Source organism: Lactuca serriola, chromosome 9 (genome assembly GCF_051521515.1).
Source record: "Lactuca serriola cultivar US96UC23 chromosome 9, Lser_US96UC23_V15, whole genome shotgun sequence".
NCBI lineage: Eukaryota > Viridiplantae > Streptophyta > Magnoliopsida > Asterales > Asteraceae > Lactuca > Lactuca serriola.
In genome coordinates, this window is record NC_136416.1 from 28,059,378 (window position 1) to 28,085,658 (window position 26,281).

Here is a 26,281-nt window from a genome sequence, read left to right on the forward strand (position 1 = left end):
CCTAGTATCATTACCACTAGAGTTTAGTCTAATATTCAGTGAGACTAATTAACAGTCTGGCTATTATTACTATTATATAAGCGTTAAAGAATACTTATATAACCCATAATAATAGCCCAAATACTTATTATAAGTTCCTAATAACGTTACTATAATTAAATAAAAGCTATATAAAAAATAGCGTAGGCGTAGCACACTTACAACGAGCTTTATAGAAAACCGGACTTCACTTGGAGCAGCGTTTCCGAACCAAAAGACCCTTTTTCTCGGGACTCCAGGAGCCTCGAGGCTTCCTTCGGGTTCTAGGGGTTCCCTAGGGTTTAAGAGGGTTGGAATGGGTTAGAGAGAGAAAGTATTTAGAGAGAGAAGTGGAAATGTGTGAAAAAACCGAGTTTCGCACCTATTTATAGGGTCAGCAGCTTCGGACTACGTTGCGCGTTCAGCAGCACTACGCTGGGCATAGTTCGGATGAGGATGCCAGCTGCGTCCAGCTGTCTCGCACTTCGGAACCGGATAAGACCGGAGTACGTTGGGCGTACTCGACCTCGGACGTCGGGCGTAGCGAGGGCTGCGTGTTATGATCCGAAGTGAGCTTTATCATCAGTATCGGACGGCTGTGGTGCTGCCACGTCACCAACTTCGCACCATGTTTGCAAATTCGAGTTCCAACTTTAAAAATTCGTATCTTTCGCATACGAGCTCCGTTTTTGACGTTCTTTATATCCACGCGTAGGCGGGGACGTACTCTACAACTTTCGCTTAGACTCCGTTTTTGACGTTCTTTATATCCACGCGTAGGCGGGAACGTACTCTACAACTTTCGCTTAGACTCTGTTGGCTAATTTTGAATTTATTTTAAATTTATATTTTTAACAGGCCGGGACAGGATTGGTCCGTTAAAAACTCATAACTTCTTCATCCAACGTCCGTTTTCGTCTGTCTTTTTATTGTTACGCTACTATTAACGAGATTTTCGATTCTCGTTTAGGTTTTGTCGGCTAAAAACCGCTCGATCTAATTTCGAACTTCGGGTTGTACACCGCTAAGCCGAAACTTCGAAAAGTCATAACTTCCTCATACGAAGTCAGATTTGGGCATTCTTTTATGGATGCTCTCGGTTTAACATATTCTACGACTTTCATTTAGATCACTAAGGCTAAAAGTCGCTCCATCATAAATTCACTATTTACGTCTCTTGGTGCCGTGTCGGTTTTGCTATAAACTTCGACGGGCCATAACTTATTCGTTATAACTCGGATTTCGGCGTTCTTTATATGTACGGAACCCTTGTAACATATGTTACAACTTGGTTAAAATTACTCATTCTAAATAATCTTCCATTAAAAACTCATTTTTGATGCTTTTGTCTCCAAATGGACTAGCCCGAATCAGCGAGCGTTACAATATATATATATATATATATATATATATATATATATATATATATATATATATATATATTAATAACATATTTATATCACATAACTACATATTTTAACTTATTTATTTGGTATGTATGTATTTTTTTTATAAAAACACATTGATGAATTTTTATATGTATTATACGATCTAAATATGTATAAAATCGTTATTCATATGTATAAAACAATATTTATGTGTATAAACACATTTTTTTATACATATATAAATGTATAGAGATATTTTTCATGTATTTATATGATATTTTCATAACTGTATGTACACATTATGTTTTTATACAAAATAAATACATATACACCTACTAAATACGTTTAAACATGCTATTTATATGTCTTTATACATATAAATATGCAAAACAAAATATCTTTACACATAATTTATACATTTAATTACGTATAAAATCTTGCAGATGCATTTTTTTTATTGTAAAAAAACATATTTATATGTTTATATATGTATTAAAATGTTATTTACATCTATAAAACGTTTTATATGTATAAAAATATTTTTTATACATATAAAACGTATAAACACATTTTTATATGTATTTTATAAAGGTATTTTCATATTTTTATGAATACAATATGCTTTTATATAAAGTAAATACATTTATACCTATTAAATACATTTTTATATGCAATAAATGTGTTTTTTAAATTCATATGCTAATAATAGTAATAATAATAATAATAACTAGAAAAGATTCCCCGACATTGATTGGGTCGGAAGGTATTGTTTTGTAAAGTAAAGTAGCATGTTGAATTGCATTGAGATAATCTAGTAATGGAAGATAAACAATATCATCTAATTACATAAGTAAAGAAATCTAAGTCATTATTTCTTGCAATAAATGAGGAAAATAAAGAAATGGTCTCACAAATTGAACTATATTGCCATTTATGACAGCGGCCAGAAAACCAATCCGGAAAATATAGACTATTGTTTTTTGTCCGTTAATGTGAGGGTAATTTGGTCTTTTAAGGTAGTAAAGACTGAATTTGTGACGCTGGGTAAACCATATGGACCATTTATGTAATTTTGGCGGTGGGGGTGGTGGCAGCTAGTAGGTGGCTTTATGGTATTGGATGAGTATTTTCTAATAAATAAAACATTAATTTAAAACCAAAAAGAAAAATATAAATTAATAAAAAAAATCGGATTAAGAATAAAAGAGTGATTTCGGTTTCCATCGTTGTCCTCAATGTGTTCAATCGTGTAATTTTGTCTAATAATAATAATAATAATAATAATAATAATAATAATAATAATAATAATAATGAGGGACCATTTTTGCCAAAAGACTAAATATTAATAATATGTAATAAAAAACGAGGGTTATAAAAAATTCAAACGAAAGTGAAATGGTTGTTTGTGAACAAAAGCATAAAGGTGAAGGGTCAATGTTGTAAGTAGTTTTTTAAAACCAACATAAGTTGGAGGACCAAAAGTGACAAAAAAATTGACAAAAAAAAAGAAGCAAACATACATAACCTTAGGGACCAATCTTGCCAAAAACTTAGGAAGTTTACTATTCCTAACTTTCATATCTTTAACATATATACTAGGGAAGAGACCCATGCTTTGCATGGGTTAGGAGGGGTTTTGTTTTTGTTTTTGTTTTTTGTTTTTGTTTTTTTTTTAATGATTTGTTTAAGTGAAAATTAGATTTTATTGTATTTGGATAATGTGATGTTTTCAATACCTTGTGTAAAAATGAATACAAAACATTTTTTTTGGATTAAGTTGAAAAATAAAACCCATATATAGAAAATTGATCACACCTACAACCCATAAAATTGTCAACCTACCTTGATATGCAATCAACAGTTTGCAGATTAAAAGATACATGCAACATAACTTAGCACAATCCATTTATGCACATTATGACATATCATAAAGAAAGAAAACAGGTAATGAATTGCAATGATAAACCAAAAAGAAAAGATTAATTATTTTCCATACGTTTTCCTAGTGGAACACGGTTGGGCAAGAAGTCCAACAACAGACTGATGCTCTGGTATTTGAATACCACCTTCATCTGCCAAAATGTTTGTCGGATGCAGCAATACCGACAACAGCCTGCAAGAAATAGTAGCATACTTTCCTTACTTTATTTGTACACATATATAAGGAATTTAAAGGTAGGGGTAAAAATGTCTTCCAGAAACATTAAACGCTAACCGAGAGTTTCATGTGATTTGGATGGTAGTAATTTAGGAATAGGTTTAAAGAAAAGAGATCTAATAGGCTCACACTTGAATGTAGAAACCTCTTTCTTCCCAAATTCAAACTTGATATTAACTTTCTTTTTATCCTCAAAGATTCCATCAGGTTGTGCCTTACTTGAAAAACCCCAACTTTTTTCTTATAAGCCACTTCTAAGTTTTTGATTTCAAGAATCTCCAATACAATTTCAATGACATTTATTTCAGGAAGATTGGTTAATTTTTGAAATCCATTACTCAAATAAACTTTGTTGGTCATGACTTGAGTGGTAGTGATAGGAGAAAGTGGAGTACCTCTACAAACTGCTCCTGCTCTCCAATTCTTGTTCCATATGTATTTTGATTCTCAGCTTTTTAATAGTTGGTGGGATGAATGAACAGACTTGTATAATTAATCCAAAAAGAGCTTTATAATTCTGCAAGATAATAGAAAGGTAAGAATCACAACCATGAATTAAACAGTTCCCGAGTATATTGACATAAATACTTGTTTTTCTAAGCGCTTGGGTACCCAACCTGTGTCATAAATCATGATGTTTTTCTATGGGATCTGTTTTTGTGAGCAACTTGAAACTAAGCCAGGAGTGGTCTTAGCAAGGAGTAAGATCCAACATTGATAGGGTTCCCGATTTTGTTTACATTTGAAATTTTCTCCTTTAGGTCTGAAAAAAATTCTCCTCAAACCTTCAATTTCTTCATCAATCTGAAACATAATAAAGATATTTAAATTACAAAAAAGTTATTTAAAAAGGTTTTGGGTTTGATTCACGGCAAGATAGATCGAACCTCAAATCTGGAAACATGGAAGAGCTTTGGGACCTAATCAAAATGACAGAGATAGAACGAACCATGTGTCCTTGAAACAACGACGTCTCCCCTGAACCTAGCTAGGTCGTCATCGGCTCACGAACCCTATAACTTTATATACCAATCCAAAAAATCAAATTGAAAAGTAGAAATTGGAATTATATCCACCTAATATCTGCGTAATTATTATTTAATCACAACATTCTTCAAGATCACAGGCTAATTACACGAGAAGACGGAAGAACATATAATTAGAAATCTACGTAAAAGCTGAAGAACAGGTAGAGGAAGAGCAGGCTAATGGAAATGCTACCTGTGATGACGGTAGCTGGTAGGCCTGTCAAAAAAACTCTGAAACCCGTTCTACCCACCCGACCCGTTCCGAATTCGGGTAGAACGGGTAACGGGTGTGAACATTCGGGTAATAGGTTAACCCGATAATAATATAGGTTGGGTTTTAGGTATGAATATTTATTTTCGGGTATACCTGAATACCCGAATTCGTTTTTTAAATAATATTAAATATACAATGAAGTCACGTATGTACACTTCAAATAAACAAAACCCTTCGTTTCCTTCTTATGAACGACAGCTCGATAGTCGACGCAAACTTGCATAGGGAATACGACGCTAAAGCTGAAGTCCTGAACCGTCATCACAATTCTCAGTTTCTCACTATCGCACGGAATAAAATTAAAAAAGTACATAACATATTATAATGATTTGTATTGTTATTATATATGTACTTGTTAATTGTACGGAGTATTTTCCTACCCGATTCTTTATTAAACCAACCAACATGTAAAAATAAAAAATAAAGAAAAAAATTTATCAATAAGTGTCATTTAAGAAATTTTCGGGTATACCCGATAATTACCCGACCCGACCTCAAACCCGAATACCCGAAACCCGAAAACCCGAATTACAATATAGGTCGGGTATCGGGTATTATTTTCTTAAGGAAATACCCGTTCTACCCGACCCGTTCTACCCGAAACCCAAAAATTTTACCCGTTCGGCAACCCTAGTAGCTGGGTTGCAAGTTTTGGGGTTCCAGCGATTACCTGTGATGACGATAGCAGAGGTCGATGCCGACGATTCTCTTGTGAAAGAGGGAGCTCCAAGAAGCGGTCATGGATATATCTTTGGATGGAAATTGAATCGACCAAAGACGATATAAGAGAGAAGGTGGAGGAGGAGGAAAAGGAAGTAACCGGTAGAGACATTGTGTAACGACCCAATTTTCACGTCCAAAAATTTCGTTTTTAAAACATTAATAAATAAAACATTGTTTAATTAATCCATTTCACATCGCAAACCAAATTTGAAATCCACAACATTTGAACAACCAAAATATCAGAGTATCAATCCCAGAATAAACTCATAACTGTGGAAACAAGAGTGTGTGTGATATGCCGCTACCGCGCCGGCTCCTTCCCCTTCGAAGAAGAGGTACCTGAAAACCAAAACTGAAAACCGTAAGCACGAAGCTTAGTGAGTTCCCCCACTGTACCACATACCATATAATCTCATAACATACACATATTGTCAGGCATATCTGGGTGCCCGACCTACCCCTTCGGTCCTCTCGACCGGATACTGCCTAGCATATCTGGGTGCTGGCCTCCCCTTCGGTCCTTTCGACCGGATACTGCCTAGCATATCTGGGTGTTGGCCTCCCCTTCGGTCCTCTCGACCGGATACTGGGGAACTATTTCTCCCCTCTACTACTACCACATAACATGTATCATAATATCAGAATCTATCTATCATGGCTGGGTATGACTACCCCTTCGGCCCTACCGACCGGATATCTCGGGGACTATCTCCCCCTACTGTCACTAGCACATAGCCTCATATCATACTAGCACATAAACATAACACAAGTAGTAGTAATCCCTAGATGAATTTCACAGAGACAATCATCTACATACAACTCCTACTGGTGGGCCGGCATTGTGGCCGTAGACCCACCGCTACTGAAGGTAACTCACCTCGAAGTAGCTTCTGATCTGATCAGGAACTGACTGTCTACTACTGCTCCGGAAATCCTCCGGCTGCAATTCCCACAACATACTCAATCAAACACTGCTAATTGTCCTTTGGGTAAAATGACCATTTTACCCCTGATCATGCCCTAAGTCAAAGTCAGAGTCAACTTTCAGTTGACCCGACTCGCCGAGTTGGCTCTCCAACTCGCCGAGTCCCTACCCAAACGATTGTCTTGAACCCCGTTTCTACTCATCAAGTTAGGCGATGACTCGACGAGTTCTCCTTCTAAACTGGTATTCAAGTCCTTCATCCTACTCGCCGAGTTGTATGAACAACTCGTCGAGTTCATCTTCATCTGATGAACACTTATGCTAAGACTCGCCGAGTTGTATGAACAGCTCGCCGAATTCATCTTCATCTGAAGAACACTTATGTTGCGACTCGCCGAATTGTATGAACAGCTCGCCGAGTCCGTTCTTGATCTAAGGAGATTGCCTTGAACTCGCCGAGTCAGGGCATTGACTCGCCGAGTTCCTCCATAGATGAGTTCAGCTTCCGACTCACTGAGTCACACCCCGTGACTCACTGCTCACTCGACACTACGAAAAGGGGACAAACTCGGAGACTCGCGAACCGACTCACCGAGTCAGATGAATGACTCGCCAAGTCGTTACCATGCAATTACTATATGGTCGATTCTGCTTGAATCCAGCCCATGCCAATCATAGATCTGGGCTCCTAGGGCCTGGTTTACACGTAAAATTTCCAACTTTACGTGTAGATCATTACCAATAAAGGTTCTAAGGCTTAAAGTGCACCAAAAAGGGTAGATCTAGGGCTTGTGTGCAATATGACTCCATAAAGGCAGTAGATCTGAGCTCCTGGAGCTCAACCATGCCTAGATCTAAAGGTCAATCAGCTTATTACAAACCCTCAAACATACACAAGCTTGGAAATGGTTCAAAGAGGACTTTAATGGAGCTATAAGGGACAATAAGCCACTACAAGAAAAAAGGCCTTTTACGACGCTCATTGCGCGTCGTAAAAGGCTCAGACGACGCGCAAATGCGTGTCAAGGAAGGCCCTGTCATAAAGAGAGACGACGCGCTTTTGCGCGTCGTCTATAGACGACGCGCATTTACGACGCTCATTTACGACGCGCAATTACGACACGCGTTTACGACACGCAATGCGTATCAAGGAAGGCCCTGTCATAAAGGAAGATGACACGCATTCGCGTGTCGTAACCTTACGACGCGCGTGTTAATGACACGCAATGCGTATCAAGAAAGCCCCTGTCAAGAAAGGCCATGTCATAAATGAAGATGACACACATTTTTGCGTATCGTAAATTTAAATGTTTAAAAAAAATAAATTTATATATTTATTAATTTTTAATAGAAATAAAATACCATATACAAAAAATACAATCCATTGCATAATATAAAATAAAATTTCATACTCAAAAAATAAAATAAATTACACAAATTGTAATGTCATACAAAGAATCATTCAAATGTTAAACAAAAATAATACATTGCTAACATGGGTTATACATTCCTATAAAACTAACAAATAATCATACAAGTAAGAAATATTTCTTACTGGAAAGGAATGTCAAACATGATTACAAGTCTCCCTTAATCTTGATTACTCACTTGCTTAAGTAGAATGTTGTTGTTGAGAAGGTTACCTAGCAACAGAGAAAAACACAACACCTCTCCCACAATCACAACATCATTTACAGAGAAAGGGTTGTCAATTACTTTCATTAAGACTTTCATTCAATCACAAAAATATTAAATAAAAGGGTGAAACAGTAACTTACTTTTGATAAGTTGATCTCCCTTAGAGCAAACACAGCTAAAGCATTGAACAAGACCCTATTTCCCTCTTCTTTTAAAGTTTCCAGAATGTTTAGAATGCTCTCCTTACCTTGTTATTTCAAGTGTCAGGGGGAAAAAAGTCCTCACTTTCGGTTCCCTATCAGATGCAGCATCAAGAACAGAGAACATGATCTCACCAAACATAATCAATAATCAGATTGAATTATATATTATGAGTAAGTAATAAAGTACATGTAACACAATAAAGTATTATTAAGGAACTTATGAGTTCAAAGATTATTTTTTACACTCAGATGCCAAAATATTTTATGTTATTCTTCTACAAGTTGAGAACCAACTCAAACATGAAAGATAATAGTCCATCTGGCAACTTTTGATGACATGGCAAATGAAATTTCTCAGAGATAGAATAATACCTGTACTATTAAAATGATGGCAACCACAACAGGTGGTCCAATAACTACAGCCAAAAACATGCCTTTAATCATGTCTGGAAAGAAAAGAAAGATTGTTTGCTGCAATCATAAATCCCATGTGTTACAAACTTATATCCAAATTTAAATTAAATAAAAAGAGAAAAATGTAAAAACAAATTATATCCAAGGTAATACACCATACAACAAAATAGCAAAGTCCATCAGTATTGTTACAAACCCATGAAGGAAGTGGAAGTTACTGGAAAAAAAACATATGATTTGAGGCCAATTCTCCATTCTTCCTAATAAGATAAATTGAGAAGCATTTTTCAAAAAAACACCATTTTCTTAATTATTAGAACACATTAGGAAAGCTTTATACTCTTTGATTTAAGAAGCTAAGTAAACTATAAGAAATCCACAACAAAAAGATTTGAAACTTACCTATCCAGTAAGAAGAGGGGTATCAGCAACAAGCTGAAAGCAACAGGCCTTGGAGTACACACAGGCCAAGCCTGCAAATAAAAGGTGCATCAAGTATAAAAGAGAACAGGGAAACTGATATTAAAAACAAGAACTTTGATCATTAGAATAAAAGAGAGAGAGAAAAATAGAGAGGGAAGAAATGGAAGGAATGACTCATTCCATTCCATTCCATTCTATATTCCAACCTTTACCTTGTTTTCTTATCATTATCAGTTGTATCTGCACCTCTTTCATTTCCTGCAAGATTTATAAACGAAGAATGGCATGTGATCGTGAAGATTCCTCATTTGTATCTGTTGTCCCTGTGATTGTAAATTAGTAAAAGCATAATATAAAAAACTGAAGTAGAGAAGTGACTTGTGTACTTGATAATATATTTCTCATTTAGGCAAAACGGCTTGAAACAACCTGTTCTTCAATAGGAGTAACTTGACCAATGCAACGTTTTTTCCCAGATCCTGAAACCCAAGAACTGCTACCAAGCACACGTGCCTCCATGTCCAGTATTGCATCCATTTTCTCCTTCCAACCAAATTCATCCTTTACTCTACCATAAATTTCTAAAGTGTCTATTCTTGGTAAAGTTGATCTGTTGAAAGTCGTTCCTATGGAGATTGTAATTTCTTCATCAACTAGAAGGGATTCTGCAACTGTAAATGGGATGTCATACCATGACCTCATGCCTTCGTCTAGTTTTATAACTCTTTGGAAAATTGTTATCTCAGAGGGTATATGGTTTGCTAATGTGTTCCCCACAGGGACACGAAATCCAACCATTACTATGTTTGGATTCGAATTGGAAACTGTTACCTGGAATGGGAAAACACAAGGTATCAATCATGAATCAATACAAATAATTCAGGGACTGTTTCTTTTTTCTTTTATTTTCCCATCAAGTCTTGTATGGTAAAGTGGCTGAATGGTTAGCAACTATAAAACAGCCCCTAAGACCAAATGACCATTTTACCCTTACATCCCAACAAACAGATTTCATAATCATCATCAATTTTAACATGAGAGAAGTTGGTGGAAAAAATATTAAGGGCAAGTAGGGGAAGGGTTGGTGTTTTGATACACTAAGCTGTCCAGATTAAGTGGTTAACCAAGAAAGCCCATCAAGTCAAACAAAAAAGTATGCCGACATGCGAAAGCCACGTTTCATCAGCACATTATTTAGGGAACCTTTTAATTATGCATTATCTCTAGAAAACCTTGATCATATTTATTGCATTTCAACTTTTATCGATCAAAGTCGATTATATCGAACGATAATTAACTTACACCTTATAAAAAAAAGTTAATTGATGAATCAATTAAAATGCACTCTTTCTTGTTCGGCCCATACATTTTTACAAAAGAGTTTTTTTATTTTTATTTTATTTTAAAATTATTATCACAAACGGATATTTTGTAGGAAATGACACGTAGATAGCCGACATTGCCAAATGTAAAAAGAAAGAAAGCAACAGGGATGAATCCAGTGGGATGGCAGTACGATTATACACCTGTAGAACACGTATCAGACCCTAATCCAACAGGTGTGCCGTTAGTGTAGTGTACATATATGTGTTTGACAAAAGTAGTTTTATTGGTTGTATATCATTGATGGAATTATACCTAGAACGAAATTGCATTGTAAGTCTATAGGATTGAAATTTATGGTAATATGAGTGATTGCAATACTATTATTCGAGGAGTACAAGCTTGTTCCATAGGTACCTGACATAACACAAGGTGACGTGGCATGATAGGATATTCCATTTCCTCCACAAAATCCGTCTCATCAGAGGCCCCACCACCACCACCATCGTTTGCTTCCTCTACCTTGAATGTCTGTTCAAACCAAAACAATAATTTTACAAAGGGCATTTTCGGAATTTTAGTAAAAACTTACTTTCTTTCTAAATTGTAACTAACTTGGCAGACAAGTAGCTGTTTTTGGTATTGTAACTTTGACACACGTTCTTTTAATTCAGTAACATAAGTTTTTATGCTTTGAATATTATCTTCACCTGTTGTTTTAGACATCATTTGAATCTTTTTCAGATTTGGTTTGCTTTGTGCAGCAACAACAGGAGGAGTAGTAGTACTAATATTTTTGTCCCCTTCACTCTGTTGATTATATGGAGCCATGTTCTCACGCCCCCAACACAACTTCTTTAAGGGATCAAATTACTTTGAAATTGACCTTGATATTCATCGATTTAGTTACATAGCAAGAAAAGGATTGGATGCATTTTGTGAACGTCTAAAACACGGGATTATGAATCTCGGCTTAACAATTCAGGTAATCTAAATCTAATCATGAATTGTTGATGTACTTTCAAACTATTACAACTTTTTCCCTCCCTAATATTTTTTCTTGTTAAAAAAAACATACAGGCTCAAAAACCAGAAGAATTACCCGAGAAAATTCTTTGCTGTTTGAGATTAAACAAGATTGACTTTGTCAATCAAGGTCAAATACCCACATTAGTCGCAGATGATCACAATTCCAATTCCTCTTGAAATCATTCTTCCTTCTTTTCTTTGGTAAAATGTTCCTGCCCACTGTAAGTACACAACTGCAATCCCAGTAAAAAAAAGGTGAATTTTTGCTTAAACCGAGTTAGAAAAGTAACAAAAGGTAAAAACTTTTCATTGTTTCTTCAATGTCAATTTTGAATGGTTAACGATACGGGTTCATTGTAATGTAAGTTGTTGTACATATTGATGTATCGATTGTTATTGGTTTTGTAAATACAGGATCATTTTCATTTTATAAACTATTGTTTTTAGTTTCATTTTGTATTCTGGTATTTACCTCCATCAAAATATGAACGTTTGACTTTGTTGAACCTTGTCAATCATTATTAGATTCGTTCGTGGGAACCGAAGCCTGTTACAAAATAAAAATAGGAATAAATCATTATTAAATCATAAAAGTTAAAAGTTAAAAAGTTCTAATAACAATCAAGACCAAAATATCCCCACACTAAGAGCCAAATCTGTCATCAAGTTCTTTTGAAAGATCTCCATCAGACATGAAAAACTTTAGCAATTGTGCCCTTGAAGGATCCTTTATGATGTTGTCTATGATATCAACAGCTTTGGAGACTCCACATTCGTGTGTGTCTATGCACACACAAACACCATCTAGGAAGTAGGACGACGTTAGCTCAATGGTAAATTAATTAATATCTGTATATATATATATATATATATATATATATATATGTGTGTGTGTGTGTGTGTGTGTGTGTGTAACAGTTTAAAGTCTAAAGAAAATGACAAATTATCTTATGTTTCAAATGGTGATGCTTACTGTGTATGCGTTCTTATACGGGAGATTATATCTCTGTTTAAGTGGATTAGAAAAAGCGATTATGAAATCAGCAAAGATGCAAGGAGATAAAGCTTTGAAAGCAGCCATGGCTTCTCAATCTGTAGTTCAACTTGGTCTTTTAATGGCGTTACCGATGATTATGGAGATCCGACTCGAAAGAGGCTTCAGAACTGCACTCCGTGACCTAATAATCATGAACCTCCAGCTCTCCGCTGTCTTCTTCACCTTCTCTCTTGGCACCAAACTTCACTATTTCGGTCGCACAATTCTCCACGGCGGCGCCAAATACAGAGCCACCTAACCATCTCAATGTGGTTCCTAGTCGTGTCGTGGCTGTTCGCCCCTTTTCTTTTCAACCCATCTGGATTTGAATGGCAGAAAATCGTTGAAGACTGGGACGACTGGTCAGCGTGGATCAGAAACCACGGTGGAATCGGTGTTCCGGCGAACAAAAGCTGGGAATCGTGGTGGGAGGAAGAATAGGACCACCTCCGATTAGGGCTTTTTCTAACAATTTCAACATCGAAGAAACAATGAAGAACAGGACCACCTCCGATTAGGGCTTTTTCTACTGCTACTTCTTCACCATCTTCTATTTTTTCTGTATTTAGACTTGAGAGTATAATTAGGGCTTTTTCTAACAATTTCAACATCGAGTGGGAGATATGGTGGTTCCAGTAGGTAGAAGTGAGGGAAGAAGTAAGCAGCAGTCAATGTCGGGAGGGGGAAGGAAGGAGCGTCCAGGGCAAGAGGGAAAGGAGAAAAAAAAGGAAGGCGGGATTTTTATTTTTTTCAGAATTTCATTTCCCCCTACTGTTAAAGGATGGAACGCGCGTTCCATTAAAAATTATAAAGCGACATCCTTAGACGACGCGCATTTTATTATAGGTGCCCTCCGTGTTTTTTTTAGACACTAATTTAAGGGCGCGCAATAATGCGTGTCTTCTATCCTTAAATTTTTTGAAGAGATGACATTTTTCTAATGTCACTCTCCTTTGTGTAACATAGATCAATGAGCGTCGTATTTTGCGCGTCGTAAAAGGCCTTTTTTCTTGTAGTGAGCTTAAAAACAAAGGGGAAACGAGCTATACCTCAGGGGAAACGTTGGAATGACACAGAGATGCTTGGCCTCCTTCTCCTCTTCTTGATTCACTCTTCTTTTTCCTCAAAAACCTCAAGAACACCACAAAAACACTTTAACTCACAAGGAAACAAGCTTTGAACGAGGGTTGGGGGCTCTGAGGGTGAATGGGGGCTGGTTTGGGGCGGATATGAGGCTTAAATAGGGTGCAAACCCCTAAAACTTAGGGTTTCATTCAACAGCGGTGACTCGCCGAGTCCGGAATATGGACTCACTGAGTCGCCAACTTAAACATGTCCCGGGTCCCGTCTCTACTCGGCGAGTCGGCCCTATGACTCGCCGAGTCCAAGGCTAAAAATGGAAAATACTCAAATAAGATTTACGTACCAGGAACCAGGTGCTACAAATCTCCCCCACTTATTTTAGACTTCGTCCTCGAAGTCTGTTGCTCGATCCTGAAACAGCTCGGGGTAATGCTCCATCAGCTCGTCCACTGGCTCCCAAGTCCATTCTGAACCCTTGCGGTGCTGCCATTGCACCTTCACTAGCTCCACCCTCTTGTTCCTCAAATCCTTCGACTTCCTGCCGAGGATTGCGACTGGGCGCTCAATGTAATTCAGGCTGTCATCCACCTGAATATCCTCTAACGTCACTACTGCTGAGTCGTCCACTAGGCACTTCTGCAACTAGGAAACGTGGAAAGTGTTGTGGATCTGGCTGAGCTCGACTGACAGATCCAGCCTATACGCCACCTTGCCCACCCGGGCTACAACCCTGAACGACCCAATAAACCTCGATCCCAACTTGCCCCGCTTCCTGAATCGAATGACGCCCTTCCAAGGCGACACCTTCAGGAGAACCATATCCCCAACCTGGAACTCCAGGTTGGATCGGCGCTTGTCGGCGTAACTTTTCTGCCAACTTTGAGCAGTCTGAAGCCTGCTTCGAACCTGCTGGATCCTCTCGGTCGTCTTGAGCACCACTTCGGTGCTCCCCATGACTCTCTGGCCAACTTCACCCCAGCATATCAGGGTCCTGCACCTCCGACCGTACAACATCTCAAATGGGGGACGGTCAATACTAGCGTGGTAGCTGTTGTTTTAAGAAAACTCGGCCAAGGGAAGATAGGTATCCCAGCTACCACCGAAGTCTAGCACGCACGCCCGCAACATATCCTCCAGAGTCTGGATGGTCCGCTCGCTCTGACCATCTGTATGCGGGTGAAAGGCGGTGCTAAAATGTAAACGAGTGCCCAACTCGTCATGAAACCTCTTCCAAAACCTGGAAGTAAAATGCACATCCCTGTCCGAGATAACCGATACTGGCACCCTGTGCCGCGCCATGATCTCCCTGATATAGATGTCGGCCAATTTCTCGGCCGATATGCTCTCCTGGATCGGGATAAAGTGAGCACTCTTGGTCAATCGATCCACGATAACCCAAATCGAATCCACTCCACGCGCGGTCCTGGGAAGCTTCGTGATAAAATCCATCGTGATATCTTCCCATTTCCATAGTGGAATATCCAACGGCTGCATATTGTCGTGCGGTCTCTGATGTTCGGCCTTGACCTTCCTGCAGGTCAAGCACCGCTCAACGTACCATGCCACATCCCGCTTCATGCAGGGCCACCAATAATCTAGACGAAGATCCCTATACATCTTCGTCGCCCCGGGATGAATAGAGCACCGGGACTTGTGCGCCTCCTCCATCAAAATCTGGCGCACGCCTCCGTGATACGGCACCCACACCCTATGGTGTAGTGTCAATAGTCATCGGCTATCATAATCAAAGGAGGAAACCTGACCCACCACACACTCACTCTTCCGATGCTCCTCCTTGATAGCCTCATGTTGAGCCTCCCGAATTCGCTCCAACAGGGGAGTCACCATGGTCATCCTCATGCAAACGTCCTTGATCGGCGCCGCCTTGCGGCTAAGCGCATCGGCCACCACATTGGCCTTCCCCGGGTGGTAGAGGATCTCGCAATCATAGTCCTTTACCACGTCCAACCACCGACGCTGCCTCATGTTCAGATTCGGCTGATCCATGAGGTACCTCACACTCTTGTGGTCCGTGTAGATGGTACATCGAACCCCGTAGAGGTAATGCCGCCAAATCTTGAGGGCAAAAACCACCGCCCCCAACTCCAAATCATGCGTCGGGTAGTTCGCCTTGTGAGGCTTGAGCTGCCTCGAAGCGTAGGCAATGACATGCCCCCTGTGCATCAGTACAACGCCCATCCCTGAAATGGACGCGTCGCAGTATACCACAAAATCCTCTACGCCCTCTGGCAGGGCTAAGATCGGCGCCTCGCACAGTCTCTGTCTCAGTGTCTCAAACGCAGCCTGCTGCTCGGGTCCCCATCGAAAGACCACGACTTTCTTCGTCAGCCGCGTTAGGGGTACGACTATCTTGGAGAAATCCTGAATAAATCTCTGATAGTAGCCTGCTAATCCCAGGAAACTCCGAATCTCAGATGGAGACTTCGGAACCTCCCATCTCATCACGGCCTCGACCTTAGCCGGATCGACCAGAATCCTGTTCTGGTTGACAAGGTGTCCGAGAAATTGCACCTCGCGCAACCAAAACTCACACTTGGAGAACTTGGCATACAAGCTCTCCCTCCTCAGCGTCTCCAACACCTCTCTCAGATGTACCTCGTGCTCCTCCTGAGTCTTGGAATAAACCAAGATGTCATTGATAAAGACTACCACAGATCGATCCAGCATCGGTCTGTATACGCGGTTCATGAGGTCCATGAACGCGACAGGAGCATTGGTGAGCCCAAACGACATCACCACAAACTCATAGTGGCCATAGCGTGTCCGAAACGCGGTCTTCTGCGTATCCTCCTCCCTGACCCTCATCTGATGATAACCCGAACGCAAATCAATCTTGGAGAACCAAGATGCTCCCTGAAGCTGGTCAAAGAGGTCATCAATCCTCGGGAGTGGGTAACGGTTCTTCACCGTTACCTTGTTCAGCTCCCGGTAATCTATACACATCCAATGCGACCCATCCTTCTTCTTCACAAACAGGATCGGGGCTCCCTAGGGTGAACTACTCGGGCGAATAAATCCCTTGTCTTGCAGCTCTTGCAGCTGCGTAGACAACTCCTGCATCTCGGGAGGAGCCAACCGATATGGTGCCTTGGCTATCGGAGCCGCACCAGGAACGAGGTCAATCCTGAACTCCACCTGTCGCTCCGGAGGTATCCCAGGAAGCTCCTCTGGGAAAACATCTGCGAAATCTCGCACCACCGGAACCTCACTCACCGTCGCCTTGCCCGCCTCCCGGGTATCCATCACGTACACGACATATCCTGCGCATCCCTGCTGAAGATATCGCCTAGCCCTCGCTGCCGAACAGACTGCAGGTCCACACTGTGGCCTCTCGCCATGAATCACTAACTCTCCCCCACCTAGGGTCCTGACTCGCACTAGCTGTTGTGCGCAATCTATCACCGCCCCATTGGGGCTTAACCAATCCATGCCTATAATCACCTTGTTCCCACGCAGCGGAATGGGAACCAAGTCTACCAAGTAGCGCTCCTCAAACAAACGCAACACGCAATCTCGAAACACCATCGATGCTCGCACTGATCGATCATCAGCAATCTCTACCTCTAAAGGGCAATCTAACTCGCCCGAAGTCTCATGAAACTTCTTGCTAAGCGCAAGGGAAACAAATGATCGGGATGCACCCGAGTTAAACAACACCTGAACTGGGATGCCGTTCACATGGAACGATCCTAATGCATACATATACATACGGAGCACATATCAATATCATAACATCATAAAAATAAAATAGAGGGAAAGAATCATACCCGTCACCACATCGGGTGCGGCGCGTGCCTCCTCGGTAGCCAACTGAAATGCTCGGCTCCTCACCACCGGAGCCTCTGCCTTGCCCTGCCGGCCATCCGTGATCCGCAGGGTCGCTGGAGCTGGCGCCTTCACCGGCGCTGAAACTGTCAACTGGGGGCAATTGGCCTTCTTGTGGCCCCTCTGGTTGCAGTGGAAACACAGCAACTCCGATGTCTGAATAACTGCTGCCGGAGCAGTGCAATCCCTGCTATAGTGCCCAAACTTGCCGCACTTGTAGCAGCCTGATGATCCCAACCTGCACGCCCCCTCGTGCGTCTTGCCGCATTTCCTGCAGCATCCCCGTCCCTGTTGGCCTTTCGGCTCCGCATCTGATCCCTTGGTCTTCTTCCCCGAAGCCCCTCCTGACTGACCCTCTTCTGCCTTCCATTTCCGGATGTGCTCCAAATCTATCTCCCTCTCCATCGCCCTAGCAATCATGGAGTCCAAGGTAGGGCAAGCTGAAAAGCTAACATGCTCCCGGATGTCAGCTCGTAGCATATCATGATAACGGATCCTCCCCATATCCTCGTCACCAGCATACTGGGGCACCAACAAAGCCCTCTCCCGGAACTTGGCGGTGATCTCCGCCACAGTCTCCGTCGTCTGTCTTATATCCAGAAACTCCTTGGCCAGCTGCTGAAGCTCGACAGCCGGTGCAAACTCTGCCCTGAACCTGGTCACAAAGTCCAACCAGGTCATAGCCTCGATAGCTGAGGCTCCCAACGAGTCACCCACTGACTCCCACCAATCCCGGGATCGATCCCGTAAACACCCTGTTGCATACCTCACCTTCGACCCCTCGGGGCAGAATCTAGTCAACTGTGCAGACTCGATGTCTGCAATCCATCACCTGGCAGCAATGGGGTCTTTCACTCCGTGGAAATTTGGCGCACCACTGCCCCTGAAGTCCTTAAAGGACAATGTGCGAGGACCCGACTGGCTAGATGCCATGTCGCTCCTGAATGCCCTGAGGCGATCCTCCATCAACTCGATGATCCCTTCCTTGATCGACCCGAAGATAATGGGAGTCGACTCAAGGATACCCCTGGTGATCTTTGACGCGATGAACTCGCGTAGTCCCTCATCTACCGGCTCGGAACCTGATCCCGAACCTGACCCCTCTCCTGAACCGCCATCTACCAGCCTCGATCGAAGTACCACCATTCTGCAATATATAATACAATCATTAGTGATACTGATACTTCCTGAGGGATCATTGCTACTTACAAGTTCCCTAGTCTTATCTTGGCCTTCGTTGGTTCCGGTACGGACCATTTTACCCCTGATCATGCCCTAAGTCAAAGTCAGAGTCAACTTTCAGTTGACCCGACTCGCCGAGTTGGCTCTCCAACTCGCCGAGTCCCTACCCAAACGATTGTCCTGAATCCCGTTTCTACTCGTCGAGTTAGGCGATGACTCGACGAGTTCTCCTTCTCAACTGATATTCAAGTCCTTCATCCTACTCGTCGAGTTGTATGAACAACTCGTCGAGTTCATCTTCATCCGATGAACACTTATGCTAAGACTCGCCGAGTTGTATGAACAGCTCACCGAGTTCATCTTCATCCGAAGAACACTTATGCTGCGACTCGCCGAGTTGTATGAACAGCTCGCCGAGTCCGTTCTTGATCTAAGAAGATTGCCTTAAACTCGTCGAGTCAGGGCATTGAATCGCCGAGTTCCTCCATAGATGAGTTCAGCTTCCGACTCACTGAGTCACACCCCGTGACTCACTGCTCACTCAACACTACGAAAAGGGGACAAACTCGGAGACTCGCGAACCGACTCGCCGAGTCAGATAAACGACTCGCCGAGTCGTTACCATGTAATTACTATATGGTCGATTCTGCTTGAATCCAGCCCATGCCAATCATAGATCTGGGCTCCTAGGGCCTGGTTTACACGTAAAGTTTCCAACTTTACGTGTAGATCATTACCAATAAAGGTTCTAAGGCTTAAAGTGCACCAAAAAGGGTAGATCTAGGGCTTTGTGCAATATGACTCCATAAAGGCATTAGATCTGAGCTCCTGGAGCTCAACCATGCCTAGATCTAAAGGTCAATCAGCTTATTACAAACCCTCAAACATACACAAGCTTGGAAATGGTTCAAAGAGGACTTTAATGGAGCTATAAGGGACAATAAGCTTAAAAACAGAGGGGAAACGAGTTATACCTCAGGGGAAACGTTGGAATGACACATAGATGCTTGGCCTCCTTCTACGTACATGTGTCCAGACACTAATCTACCGCTGGAAAAGTAAATAAAAAAAAATAATAAATAAATTGAAGTGGTCCGATAGAAACAAAGAACTGTTGAATTGGGAACTCTTTTTTTTTTATATATAATAATAATAATAATAATAATAATAATAATAGTAATTTCCAACAAGTTTTTAATACACTTGTTTTAGAATTTAAACATGGAAATTAAGTAGGCAAATGGTAAAGTCATTACCATTAATAATTTATATACGTGGTTTGATCCTTGCATTTTTTTACTTTTTCCTCATTAAATTAGTTAGTTTAATCAATTTATATTTCATTCCAGAGTAATACATACACAAAAACTATGTGGGTCGCAGGTAAGGTAGTGCTCATAGGGAGCATGATGTCTTACACAAAAACTGTTGTGGCTCGCAGGCAGTAGCGGTGCTTCAATATTTCATTTGGGGGGGGGGGGGGGGAAGTATAATTTGTATAAAAATTGGTGAACAGGGGGGAGTCATAGTCAAAATTTTATATTTTTGGACTAAATATGTATAAAGTTAAAAAAAAGCATAGGGACTATTTATGCCAAAAAAAATTGGGGGGGGGGGGGGGGGAACCCCCCCTAGTCCTTGAAAAGATCCACCCCTGCTTGCAGGTAAGGTAGTGATCATAGGGAGCATGATGTCTTGTGTTTGATCCTTAGCCCCATCGTTTTCCTCCTTATCCCTTTAATTTTGTTGTTACACTAAAACTTGCTGACACGTGGAAGCCATTTCAGCCTCAACCGACACTTAAGCACAAATGTCACTTGTTGTTGAGAGTAAACCAGATAAATGGCAAGTATGAGTAGAATTATGCAAATATTAGACATTAATGAACATAAAAATCAATTTTGGATAAATTCGACAATTTCATGCAAACATGAGGGTTTTTATGGCATTAGCCCTTTAATAATAATAAACAGGTCAAAATGCCAACATGAACACGACACGTTTAAACCTGCCTAACCCGATGTAACACGATTACCTCGCATGACCCGTTTCACCCATTTAACCCATTTAGAAAGACTAACATCAAGTCATTAACCATTTTTTTAAAGATAAACTCATTTAACCCATTTCATCAATGTATGAAGACTAACATCAAGTTATCATCCAATTTTTTTACATACTGAAATTTGAAAGATAAATCATTTAACTCGTTTAACCCATTTAACCCATTTTTAATGACTAACATTAAGACAATAACCAACTTTTTTACATATTGAAAGATAAACCAATTTAACTCGTTTAACCCGATTTCATATCAGGTTTAGGGTCGTGTTAATTTTAGTGAGGTCTATTCAAATGTTACATTTGCTTTAAGTTGATCTTTTTTGCTCAGTTTGTTTCTCCTTTTTGTCCATAAAGGCTTTTGTTAGATCATCTATATCCTCTGCATCAGGATGTCCCCAATTAACACTTTCAATCTTCAATCGTTGATTAAGAAATCATAACCAATAATCCTCCAATAAAATTCAATCAATCATCTCCCTAGAAGCTACTGATACCAATTTGTTACAATAAACGGAAGTAAAGTTGAATTGAAGAATGGAATTAACAAGAAACTAGAAAAAGATTGGAACAATTGAAGAATCTCTTTATTCAGTCACATGTAATGGTACATGAAAGCAGAAGAAACAAAAGGCATAAAACTGAGATTGGAGAAAATAAATGAAAATGCAACAAGTCTACTAATTAGGACTGTTCACTATTTGGATAAAACCGAATTGTCCAATTGGACAATTTGGATTGGACTATTTGGTTCGGATATTCGGATTTTTGGATTGGTTTTTAGCAAAACCGAATTATTATTTTGGATTTCGGATTGGTTTTAGTTTATAAAATAAAAACCGAATAGTCCAAAAAAACCGAATTACAATTTATTATTTTGTTCTTTTTAATATATATCTTTAATAAATTATAAACTTACTAAATTATTCTTTTAATATATTAAAAATTTTCATCTATTATAATATTATAATATGTACTTCTTATCAAAAAAAATTGTCTATAAAGTAGTAAACTATAATATATTTTTCTTTATAGTTATTTATAAGTTTTAGTTCACAACTAAATAAACAATATTTTTTAGTTTATACTATAGAGTAAGTTAATACTTAAGTTATATATTTGTTGAAATGTCTTGATTCTTGAAAACCGAATTGTAAAAAACCAATCCAACCGAATTATAATTTGGTTGGATCGGATCAGATTTGAATTTAGTTTGGACTATATGGATCTATGTCTTGAAAACCGAAATTAATTTGGATTCACATGATCGGATCGGATTAAACTGATCCATCCAAATGAACACTCCTACTACTAATTGCGCTGATGCGTTTGGTGGGTATTAGAAACAAAGAGGTCATTTTCACAATTTTAGTCTACCACTTCTTGACATGTACAAAATGGTCCCTAAACTTTATTTGATGTCAGATTTATCTACATCAAGAATGATGACACTCACGTTCTTTCCTTTCCTGATACAATTTGACAGAAAAGAGATGAAACATAGATTTTATTGAAAAATTGATTACTTCGAGAGGGGTCTTCTCTCCCTTACAACCGAAATTCAGTAATGACAAATAATACTCAATATTCTAACCAACTCTCTAGCTATTTATAATACTTCTTCTAACAGCATTTTAACTCCTAACCGACTTACTCCAGATTGACCATTTTACCCATGCCTTCTTATGATTTGATTTCCGACTTATCTCCTTCTTGTATTAGTGTATCTTATGGGAACTGGTCCAACATTCCCTTTTAAAAAATTGGCATACCAATGTGCAGATAGCTTAGGATAACGTGTAAACTCCTTATCATCAAGATCAACATAGTATAGACCAAAACCATAAGTAAAGCCACCAGTAGCCTCAAAGAGATCCAAGAAGGACCACACAAAATATCCCTTTGTGTTTGATCCATTCCTGTTACCATGTCATTCATATATAAAATAAAAAAAAAAGAACCATAAGATATGGGGATATGATTGATCTATAAAGCTCTAAAATGATTGTGACTTATGAAAATGGAGCCATGGATATGCGCCCTTTTCTTCATATAGGCTACAAGAAGCATACCTTAGTGCATCCAACAAAGCCCCAATATACGCATGCAAGTACTCTACCCTTGGGGTGTCCATCAATGTCACATTATGTGGTTGTTTTTGGCCTATATCAAAAAACAGTCATAATTTACATGTGCATACAAGAATTTAATAGGTAAACTATATAATGTATATACCATTTTCATGGATGTAGATAGGAGGATTTCCGTATTCTTCTTTCACATAGTTAAGAAGCTTTTGTAGACCCAATGGAGCCACGGGGAACTGATTAGATTAAAAGTATAAAAATAAAACAAGAAACTTATAGTATGATAGTAGGATAAACGTTTGGTAATTAATAATAAGAAAACAGAAACAACATAGGATCTAACATTCAAAACCTGAGTTGGAAAATTTTCACCTCCAGTAGTACGGACTGCAGAAAGGCACACATCATGTTAGTATTAGTTTCATATATATAGTGATCGATGGTTTGAGGAAAACATGTATAAGCATCATGGTGATCTAATCTAATAAAATAGTTATTGGACTTATGTGTAGTATCCAGCTAAGCACTATATCTAGCATCAAGGGTATAAAGGGAACACCATGAAGTCAATTCATACATTTATATGTTACTGCCATGTCTGCAATAGCATCCCTAGTATCCGTTTCAAGACTAATCGGGTTGTCTTTCACATATAATGTGGAATAGTGGTTTATGCCTAAGAAGTCAAATGAACCCTTGATTCTCTCCAATTGAAGTTTGGTAAAAGTCGGAATTCGGTTTCCTGCATTCTTCTTCACTATTTCTGGGTAGTCCCTATTCACCAAGGGATTCAAAAACCTGAAGTGGGAACCATGAAACGAAGATCAAAGTAAAGTACAATTCAATGTATTTAACAAACACCTACAACGATTTCTAATAATAGCTTTTGGTAAAGGTATGGAGGTGGAAATTTTGACCAATTTAATTACAAATCGGCCAAATTTGAAAACTAAACAAACGTGAAATGATTCGAAAGTCATCTAAAGTGTATGCAAATGATTGTAACTTTAATTCAATCAATTTAGATTATTATTTTATGAGTATATTTAGTTTTTGTAATCACATTAGTTACTTGAAAAACTAGAAAAAATCAAAAGGTATTTATTGATCGGGTAACCAACTTGACCATATTAAAACTCACTTTGTCACTTTGAACCATTTTGCTACATATAGCTTTTGATAACCTTTATGTAACATTTCTCTTCACTCACCAACCCAAATAGAAGTCATTGGCTCTTTGGGCAGCTTTGACATCTTCGGTTGTGTTTGTATAAGGTTCAAACCAAAATCCCAAAACGTTTATTCCAATAAAACCTTGTTGCATAGCCTGCATAATATATATATATATATATATATATATATATATATATATATATATATATATATATATATATATATATATATATATATATATATATATATATATATATATATATATATATATATACACGGTATTATAACAAGTAGTGAATGTTTCTTTCTTTCTTTCTTACTTTTTTCTAAAAAACAAGATACTACTATATAATTAGAGAAAGGTGATCTTAATTAGGATCATATCTTTACCTTGTATTTTCGGTGATAGTCTTACTGTTGATGCATGTGCCAACAACAAATGGTGAGCTACAAGATATGGCTCAGAAGTAGAGTCACCTTTGCTACAGTTAGTTCCAAATGGGGAAGAACGTCCAGGAGGTGAGTAACCATAATCATAACCGAATAAAGCAAATATATTGGCTTCATTAAAAGTAGTCCAATGCAAAACCCTATCACCAAATTCTCTGAAGCAAACATCAGCATATGCAACAAAGTCTTTCCTGCAATATTTACGTACACATGTCATTCTTGCATACATATATATGTATATTAGCTCCATTTAAGAAATGTACACTGATTTTCTACTAATCCATCCTCCATATTCATCTTCAAGTATCTGTGGTAGATCGAAATGATGTAATGTAACATGTGGCTCTATTCCTGCATATATATAATTAGAACTAGTAATTCTAGGCGTTTTTTGTTTAGTTAGACAATTTGTATTTTTTGATGGCAAGGCATTGACATTTTTTTATCTAACCATGGGCGATAAGCCTGTTGATGAAATCATTGTAAAATTGTAAGCCCTTCACATTAATGGATCCTCTTCCATCTGCAAAAAGAAAACAAGAATGTTCATATTTGATAAGCAAGACAAGTGGAGTTACTGAAATTTTGTCAATAGACTATTTAATTAATTAGCAAATGAACATATATATATACTTGGGATGAGTCTCAACCAAGAGATCGAAAATCTATATGCTTCCAAACCTGTGTCTGCCATAAGTTCAATGTCTTCCTGCAACACTCGAATGTTATCAGTTGTAGTATGCTCTAGTTATATATTCTACTATCTTTTATTGTAATGTAAAAGTTGAAGCCAATATCTGCTCAAACATTTTGTATTAAAGTGTTCTGAATTAATTTCTTATTATATGTTATAAAAAAGATGAGTGATCTAGATGCATGGTTTGTACCTTGTATTTATGGTACCCATCAATTGCCACATCTCCATTTTCTCCATTGTACCAGGGAACCCCTTCATGATATTACACAAGAATTACTTTGACACTCAAGAGTTGTAGTATTTGCGTCCTGATTTTATGATTTTGGAGGCCAATAATCCTAGATAAGAACATCCACAATGCTATGGATACATGTCATAAACCTCTTGATCATTCAATGTGAATCATTTGTTTTTTTCTCTTTTAGAACAAATCACAACACAAATAAAAAACAATTCGGTTTCTTGGGATAAAGTTAGCTTCAAATCGATTACACACACTTGGAAATCATTCATCATCCGACATGTATTCTTATTTGTATTACGTACCTGAATGTGCGAAGGTGTCCCAAATGCTGAGACTCCTTCCATCTTCCTGTACTGCTCCTTCAACCTTACACGCATGTAGTTAGCTCCAAATCGACTACACACACTCGAAACAGAGCAATATAAAGAAATACCTGATAAGCGGAAGTTCCAGCACCAAAAACGAATTCACTGGGAAAATCATATCTTCGATATTCATCAACAACTCCGTATACGAAGAAGAATCGTATATCAGCATAGTTTCCGATCACAAGAAGAAGAGAAAGAACAAGAAGGACAGAATTCGACATTGTCATCTGCTACATCCTACAGGCTACAGGAAGTGATGAATCGACTATTTTCGAAATCATACATACGAGACATGCAAATTAACACCGATCCAGATTTGTTTTGGAGGTATATATGGCTTAAAATGGAAATAGCAAAAGAATTTTTCCACCAAATCATTTTTCCTATTGTGGAATAGAACTAGAATACAACCGAGGAAAAAGAAACATCTTTATGACAATAAGACATATTTACGCAGCTGCTCCTCTACTCCTCTTATTTGCAAAAACAGATTGATTCCATATCATCATC

General features: G+C 38.9%; 1 long non-coding RNA gene and 2 pseudogenes across 3 annotated transcripts; 1 reads left to right on the forward strand and 2 right to left on the reverse strand.

The window, feature by feature from the left end:
* Window positions 1–3,183: 3,183 nt before the first annotated feature.
* On the reverse strand, window positions 3,184–4,773 carry LOC145072570 (uncharacterized). Of its 2 annotated transcripts, none has more exons than XR_013691069.1 (4): window positions 4,452–4,773; window positions 4,182–4,368; window positions 3,960–4,081; window positions 3,184–3,519 (listed from the first exon to the last, which is right to left on the reverse strand). It is a non-coding gene; the product is annotated as an uncharacterized LOC145072570 (long non-coding RNA). The 2 variants fall into 2 exon arrangements; XR_013691071.1 differs by having other exon boundaries at window positions 3,696–4,081.
* A 7,706-nt stretch (window positions 4,774–12,479) lies between these two features.
* On the forward strand, window positions 12,480–12,839 carry LOC145075473 (callose synthase 5 pseudogene; annotated as a pseudogene).
* Window positions 12,840–22,296: 9,457 nt separating this feature from the next.
* LOC145075474 (beta-glucosidase 11-like) lies at window positions 22,297–26,258 on the reverse strand (annotated as a pseudogene). The gene is made up of 12 exons (XR_013692440.1): window positions 25,837–26,258; window positions 25,706–25,769; window positions 25,350–25,411; window positions 25,096–25,171; window positions 24,914–24,985; window positions 24,726–24,813; window positions 24,403–24,653; window positions 24,051–24,166; window positions 23,417–23,637; window positions 22,988–23,226; window positions 22,825–22,915; window positions 22,297–22,671 (listed from the first exon to the last, which is right to left on the reverse strand). The product of XR_013692440.1 is annotated as a beta-glucosidase 11-like (transcript).
* Window positions 26,259–26,281: the final 23 nt, after the last annotated feature.